We start from the raw sequence: 9,071 nt of genomic DNA, 5'->3' as shown, positions 1-9,071 counted from the left end.
GACAAAACAAAACTCGACATGCTTCTGGAAGTCGGCGGTGTCTGCAGACTGTGTTTATTTTGCCACTAATTTCCAGAGCCATGTCAAAAGTTATATTTTGTCCCTTTTAGTGTTTTGAGAAGTTTGCTTTATATTTTTTTTATTATTATTATTTATGCTACATCTGGTAAGACTGGAAGCCGATCCCAACATAGTTGGGAAAAAGGCTCGGAAAATGATGATATTTTATGCTTTCAGTTTTTGGGTTCAAAAGTGAAATATGTTTGCCCATAATGGTGGAAAGTCCCCATCAATGTGAACAAAATATGCCCAAACACGAGGTAGGTAAGCGGTGCCCTAGGCTGCACTTTGCCGTTCTTCTTATTATCTATTACTAAATTATATTCAGAATTTCTAAAAGATGCGCTGTTAAAGTACCTATTGTGATTAAACTTATGAGAATATTAAAAGTTTTTTCATGTGGGTCCTTTAATCAACGAATTGGAGATACAGTGGTCTTGTTGTTCATGATACTCTATGGTAAGCTCTAAGGTGTGAATATGATCCGCCATACCATTCCTGAAAGCAACTTTTTCCACGGGTTGTCTTGTTTCGTTTGCAGGGATTTATAATAGCCGAGAAGAGCTCGGCTCTGCTTGCTCTTGTAATGTATAGAGATGGTAGCAGACTAATACATAGTTCTTCGATTGCATATCTCTTTATTGTTTTCTTCTTATAATTAAAATGATCTTAGATTGTGAACATTGTGTCTATGGGCGTCTTGGACATTTGTGATATCAAATTGAAAAGCTCAACGAGTGGTGTCGCCAGTGCATGTTAAGCTGTATTTAGAGCTTTGAGTATTTGATATGTTGTCCGATACAGGGGATTTATCTCATTTTAGTTTTCAAAGTCAAAATCAAATCATTTATTTCATTTAGGTCTTTTACAAGCACTTATGAACGTCAAAAATATAGCTAAGCTTGATTCTAGTTATTTTAAGTTCTAGTTTTATTGCGTCTATAAGTTTCAAAAACAAATACAAAGTTAGCTGTAGGTAAGTTTTCTTAAAATTAATAAAAGAAAATAAATAAAATAGCCCATTAATAACCAATCCTTAATTACAGCAAACTAAGAAATCGATTCAAAGATGACCGGAGACCAAACCTTGGAGATTGAAAATTGAAGATTGCTGAAAGCATCAAGTTACTCAAATCCGGCACTGTGCATACAGTCATGGTCAACTAATTAAAGACACCCCCTGACTCGAACTGAAACAAATAGTTATGGTACTGACATGAGCTTAAGAACGGTATAAAATGTAATGTAATTATTATTTTTAGACTTTAACCGGGTCGGGAAAAGTTGTAGGGCATGGGTATCTGAAGGTGTTACTTTTGCGAAAGCACCGCGAGTCCATACTGTAGCTGGCGTTTTCTATCAAAGGTGAAAGTTACTCTGAACAAGTATTGAAAAATGTTTTTTTTTTATGTCATAAAACAAAGGAATTTGATGAATTCTAAAAACATAAATTGATTTTACTCACCTCCAAAACATGTGATGGAACCAAAGTACACCAAGAAAGTTTTCAAAAGTAGGAGGCGAAAATGTTATAGTGTGGGGCTGCTCGCCACTGTTTAGTGTAAGACCCTTCAGAAAGGTATTATTAAAAACAGGCGAATTCAAGAACTATAATATTTCAGAAACAAGCATATTATTATAAGCTAAGCATAAATTACCGGCCATTAGGACTTTCCAAATTAGAAAAGTTCTGAAAAACACTGCAAGAGAAGTAAAAATAACTCTTTGATTGGGCAACTTATGACGGTTTTGGTTTGGCCTATAGCAAATCCAATGAAACAAAAACTAGTAATGGGCGACAAATACCATGGCAATAAGTCGTACATGGAATACCGATCAATTTTTCACAGATTTTAATTAAGCATGGAAGAAAATTTCCTTAGCGACTTCTACAAAACTGACCGCTTGCTCGTTCAGGGATGTCGTACTGTTATTGAGGTAAAAGGAAATAAACCAAATATTATTACTTATTCGAATGTTTAATTTTAGTATAGGAAATGTTGTTGTGGAAAGGTAACTCCAATAATATTAATAATTTGTATTTCTTCCTCTGAGCAAATGGAGTGTCTTTAATTAGATGGCCAGTCCTCGTTATGGATCATACCGCCCGAGATTCGGATAAAGCGAAAAAAAACTAGCTGCGGGGGATTATTGAATATAGTCATTAGTTTTAACATTTCACAATGCCCTCTTAAATATTTTAAAATAGAGAAGAAAGTTCCAATGGCAATCTGAAAAAAGAAATACAGATGAAATGCCCCGGTAAGTTAAGACTCCAACAGTGTCTTTAATTAGTTGACCATGACTGTATATAACTTTAACATATTTGTAACTTTTTCAGGAAGTATTTTTGATTAGGTATGGTAACAAGCAAAAAAATACTTTTCACGTTTCGTTTCTATACAGTTTAAGTGCACCTGTATTTTTTGTAATTCCTATTTAAAAATTAACATATGACTGAGAAGAATCCTTCTCCAAACAGACATCCAGTGCTGTATTTACAACCAGGCGAATTCGGAACTCGTCTCTCTATCAAGCCGTATATCTTGTACGTACCACGTGTGCGCAGGCGACAGACGACAATGCTTGTCACTTGAGTGCAGTAACTTTCCTCAATCAGAGTCGGATACTACTACGTTTTAATTTATATAGGTATTTTATTGATTGCTGCTTTTTAAGTGCGCCATCTCTTGACTTACGGCATCGAAACTTGGTCTCTCACTATGGGCCTCATCTCAAAGCTCAAAATCGCTCAACGACCTATGGAGAGGGCTATGCTCGGTGTTTCTCTACGTGATCGAATCCGAAATGAGGAGATCCGTAGACGAACTAAAGTCACCGATATAGCCCACCGGATTAGCAAGTTGAAGTGACAATTGGCAGGCCATACTGCTCGCAGAGCGGATGGCCGATGGGGCCGAAAAGTGCTGGAGTGGAGACCACGGACTAGCAAGCGCAGCGTAGGACGTCCACCAACAAGGTGAACACACGACCTTATAAAGTTCGCCGGAAGACGCTGGATGCAGGTCGCCTCCAAGAGGTATCTGTGGAGATCTAAGGGGGAGACCTATGTTCAGCAGTGGACGTCCTATGGCTGAGATGATGATGATGATGATGAAGTGCGCCATCCTGTATCAACCTACAACTTTTATGTAAGTGTATGTGTAAACCTACATAGTATTTTCATTAGTATCTGAGTAATGACGTACAACATAACAGACGATTGAAAGTAATTTTACCATGAATCATGTAATTTCGCCACCACAAACCCAAATTTCATGCAAATCGGCTCGTCACATTCTGAATAGAACTCGAAAAGGACTTCATTAGGCGTAAAAATGTTTCGCAGCCGACGGAGGCGAGCGGGCGCAGGCAGCGCTGCGTGCGCGAATTATGCAATTTCATTTCAATTTGCGACCGCAAAGACTTGTCGCGGAGTGCGCGGGGCGCGGTGCGGCGTGGGGGGAGCACGGGGGGTGGCTATTAAGGCGGCTGCACACACGACGCGTCGCACTTTTTTCGCCACCCTCCGCGAGACTCCGCGCGACATTACACCCTAACACCACTACTTAGAATCGAAACGGTCGCGAGGGCGTGTTGATTAAATTATTTCTCCATTATTTGATTCGCCACCTCTTTCAACATGGCGGCAAAAAATCACCGTGACGTGGGGAGGCCACAATAACATGCTCTCACCCACCAGACGGGGAAAGGATTAATTACGAGTAGCGCAAGTCAATAGTAGTGGCTAAGTACGTGTAGCCGCGTGACGTCACACGGGTGAGTGCAGGTAACTCTTAATCTAGAGCTTATTGAAATATAAGAAGTTATTATTATTTTTTTTTGTATGGCATCTCGCCCTACTGCTTAACCGGACTTTGAGAAGTTATTACATACATGACAGTAAGATATCAGCACTCACTACATACACCTACTGGTACCTTCAGCTTTACAATTTATTCATAACTTGCCGAATCATAAAAAATGGAAGGCAACTTTTAATCTGACTTTTGTTAAACTCAGTTAACATTCTACACGAATACACTCAAAACACGTGCTTTGATCCTTTAAAAAGTGTTATGTTTTCAGTGTTCATGTACTTATATTGAAGTTTATAATGTGTCATTTTTATTTGAATTTCTTACAATGTTACAGTTTGCCACTTTGCTTTGCAAGTAAATAATAAAATGTACCTATTAGGATAATTATTTCAAAACTGAATTAGACAAGAAATGTGAGGAACTGCATAAGAATATCATACTTAGGCAGACACTGATGACATGATGGATGGAATCGAAATATACATTCATTGGTGTGCAGGTACTTACAAGTGCAGAGTGCGCGCCACGACTCGAAGGAACATTCACGGGCACGCACGGAAGGCACGCACGCCGAATGGATGAAATGGCGGCAGGATGGTAACGGCAATAACTTGTAACCCTCGCATTACCCTTCAACCTAAGGGAAAATTCTACAATACTGTGGTCGGACCTACTGTCCAGTACCTACCTATACCAGACTGCTGGCCCACAATATGGATGAACAGAAGACAAATGTGAATGCTAAGAGGAATGTGTGCTGTAATGCGAATGGCTAGAGTAAAGAATAAGTAGGTAGGTATACAAAGAGCAAGATTAGTGGTACTTGTAACAGAATACCGGCTCTCATGGTGTGGACATGTGATGCAGTTTCTGAACATCAGTGAACATCCTCTGTGTTAAGAGAGAAGAATTAAGAAGAAGAGTTAAGAGGACGATCAAAGAAACAATGGATGGATTGAGTGAAAGTCTATATGAGTGGAAATAATATTACTTGTGAGAAATTAATAATGCTGTAGATAGAATGCCAAGGACCTGGCCAACTTAAAAACCTATGGCTGTACTTAGCTCATATCTATTTCATCTTGAGGCGACCCTTATTTGTATTTACAGGTACCTTCCTACACATTTATCCACCTACGGAAAACTCATATAAATGAGTTACGCCCACTTCGTCATTTTAGTGATTTCGCATCCATAAAAAACGTGTCCCGGTTTGTCATTCGATAAAATATTTGATTTTTCTTAGTCCCAATTTGTCATCCGTACTTTATTTTGTACATAATAATGCGTGAATGTTGTTCATTCTGTGCCATAATATCTATTTTTATAAGTATCAACTAGTGTTCAAATTAATTTCTAATCATTGCTTTTTGATTTATGAGTTCGATAGACAGGTAAGTCTATCTAAAATATAAAGAAGAATTTTGCAGTTGCATGAGTTGGCAGGCCCACGACACGCCGCCGTCGGCAAGCGACTGCCATCAACGGCACATGAACTTAATCATAAAACTTATTGACCGATTCCAACTCGTGTCAGAAGGCATCCGAATCGATAATCGATAGGAGGCATTTCAATAATTATGATAGACAGACATACTTATTCTTTATAAAGTATATCTATGTACTTAGGTACACCTACAAATATACCTACAGTAAAAACAAAATATGTTTAATGTTCTACATCATCGAAGCCTCACAAACAACAAACTCAATTAAGGCACATCATCCTCTTTCTTATTTATTTCAACTTATAAATTGAAACAACAATAGTAAGTAATACAATACAGCATGAGATATCAAAACATTGGGCTAGGTATAATCCGGTAATAGTTCCACTAAACGTTGTATTGTCCCAATAAAAGCAAGTGACAGGCGACCATCAGCGGAACACCGGGCTCAATGCGGAGCCGCGGAAGAGGCGCGCGGGTGTTTGGACAGCGGCACAATAGCGGCGGATACGAACGCGAAAACGAACCATTATAAGCGCGATAAAGGAACTTAAACATCTTTAAAAGCATTGAGTCGAGGTGTCGCGTCCCACCGCGCCCCTAATGACGTAAATCGAGCCCGCACTCTTTTGTTTTGTTTCCGATAACCGTCGCAATCCGCTCCTTATTGGGTTACCGCCTTTAATCATTGACGCGCCGAGCTCTGTAACCGAGCCGAGCCCCTAACGACGCGCAATCAATACGCACCGCTCCCGCGCCCGCGCCGCTCAACCCATTGTGTAATCAATACTCCTTTGATTCTAACAAATAAAAAATATTTGTAATTGAATCGGACTCTGATGGCACGAACTAGACGTCTTGCTCCTCCGAGGACGCTCGACAGGATCAATTAGATCTGAACACCGAGCTGTGGCGCAGCGCTACCACACTGCGGAAACGTAATACGCTTACTTTATTTTCACGACAATCTACCAAACAATGAAAAACAAAAATTAAATATTAGTTGATTCATACAGTCGCTCTTTGTAAAACACCGGTAGGTACTAACTCAGCTGCATCCAGAAAAAGCCTTACTCCACCATAGTTGAGTTGGTAAAGGGTGACGACGATGTATGATGAGTACGGAACCCTAAATCGGTAGATCAGTTCAGTAGGTAAAGAGATTAGAGATTAGGTAGGTACTTCTACAACATCACAAACTCATTTGTCAGTACATCGACATATTATATGTACTGAATATATGTCAATGTGTCAGTATATGTATCTAGGTATGTCTCGATGACACTTTACATATTAAGTATGTACTGTACTTACTAGCTATACCTACTTCGGTTATATCGCGTTTCCAAGAGAATTCTTCAAAAGTCCGGGATAAAAACTATCCTATGTTCTTTCTCAAGGTCAACTCTATCTCTGTACCCATTAAAATCAGTTCAGTGGTTTAGTGTTTTAACAGACAGACAAACAGAGTTACTTACTTTCGCATTTATAATATTAAGTAGGGATGTACCTACTTGACGTAATTTAAAAACGCCATTTTGATGGCAAGTCATTGTAAGTGTTAGCAAGATATCAAACGGTCTACTTAATTGTGGTTTACCGAATATAATGGAAACTATTAATACTTGGTAAGGTGTCATTCAAAAGTTTCTGACAACCCACAAAGCGATTTCGGCTCGACTCAAGAATCGAACCTATACCGTTCGATTCTTGCCACACTGTGCTTTTTCGTAAATTCGAATAACAATGGTTTTAGATACCTAATACTTAGACGATCAATGAAATTTTACAATATTACGTGTTCTGCAAAATGTTATTTTTGTTTTAAGGTCCACTTACCTACCCAATGTTAACATCAAATATTTGAAGAAAGTTTTATAAATTCCAATTTTAGAAAAATTTTGTTGCTACGAAACCAATTTAAAGCAAACAAATAAGTTCTTATTTTGTGAAATTAAATTCATCATCTAGGCTGCCCCTCAGAGAAGTTGCAAACCAACGAATGATACGCTCTCGTATACTTAGGCGAACTTTAGCCGAACAATCAACCCGTAGAATCTGGCGCGCTTAATATCAAATCAAATCAATTTGGGTAAATGTGTTATTTTTAACTTATGGATCGCCAAGTTATGCCTGTAGGCTGTAGGCGTATGATGATGATGATGATGTCCTCCTAGCCGATTATCGGCTACGGCGGCTGTTCTCATGTAAGGAGTCTAGCCAACTACGCAGGACATATTATAGTCCACAAGCATTTGCGCAGACACAGGTGCACTCACTATTCCTTAACTCTCATAGCCCGATGGGACGGTAATCCGACACGACCGGTGAGACATCAGGCGCAGGACCGACATTTACGTACTCTCCGATGCACGGGTGTATCATTCACCAGCTTCGAGGCTCCGGGCTGCTTTGTGAAAGTCTTCTAAAACCCATAAAGCGATTTCGGCCCGACTCGGGAATCGAACCCGAGACCTCGTGCTCAGCAGCCGCACTTGCGACAGCTAGACCAACGAGGCAGTAGGCGTATAATATGTAATAGGGTATTTTAGTCTAGATGAGAAAAAAATTCAATGTGTATTACAATGATTGTTTAGAGGAAAAGCAATCGGGAAATGTTAGTTTCACTTCGTAAGGTACATAAATATATTTTTTATTGCAGTTTAAAGTTTTTAGGTTTTTTTATCTGTCTTTGAACACTACGAAATGTCGCCGCCATGCTAATGACGTCATTACGGTAGTAAACAACTTTTAACCAAGTGTTTCTCATATTTATATCCACTGGTACTTGAATCCATAATTTGTCTGGTGTTTTTACACTAGTGTTCTCACATTCAGAAACAACACACCAACGATACGGAGCATAATTACTCATTATTAAAATTTTCAATACATATCAAAATATGTATTACTGACAGCTGTAGTTTGATTACTAACGTAATGACGTCATGACCAAAAATCAATCATGGCGTCCGTTGTGTGTCGCGTTTTCGCGAAATACGCGCGAAATTTGAAATTATGATAAAACAATTAATTTATATTCGTACATAACGTGAGAAAAAAAAATATTTTTAATTTTTTAGAGATATATTAAGACTAAAGAATTTATTTAAGATATATTTCAAAAATGCATGTAATACCCTATTATAATACATATTATATTTTCATTAAAAAATAATTAGCATAGAAAATAGCCGAGAAAAAACAGACTTAATAAGGTATTAATAATTATGTTATTACAACCAAATTAATTAAGATTATTGAAATATGAAAAAAATAGATAATAATGTCAAAAAAATTTACTGTCCAATAACATTAAGATAGGTTTTCTTTTAGAGAATAAATGTTCCCAAAAACAGTGGCAGTTTTACCTACTATGTGTGTGAGCCATTGCCAAGTTAAAAAAAAAAACATTACACTGAGCCCTTTGAGCCGAGACCCAAGAAATTCATATTTCTGGACAAATTATTTTCAAAATCTCTCGGACATTTGGATAGTTTATGCAATCTTTACACTTTTTTGCAATCGAATCGTAACTTTTTATCTATAATAGACGAATTTAATATTCATTCAAAGTTTTATATTTAAAATTCACGTACGTACACAAGGCTGTACGACGTGCTACAAACTGCCAGGGATATCTGACCACGCAAAGCCATGCGTAATCATCAAGGATAAGCCCATTATTTCAGGATGACTTATTGTAAAAAGTTACGATTTAACGAACCGGTATCGTAAGTAC

This window comes from Helicoverpa armigera, chromosome 16 (assembly GCF_030705265.1).
Source record: "Helicoverpa armigera isolate CAAS_96S chromosome 16, ASM3070526v1, whole genome shotgun sequence".
In the NCBI taxonomy this organism is placed as follows: Eukaryota; Metazoa; Arthropoda; class Insecta; order Lepidoptera; family Noctuidae; genus Helicoverpa; species Helicoverpa armigera.
Note: the sequence above shows the minus strand (reverse complement) of the source record.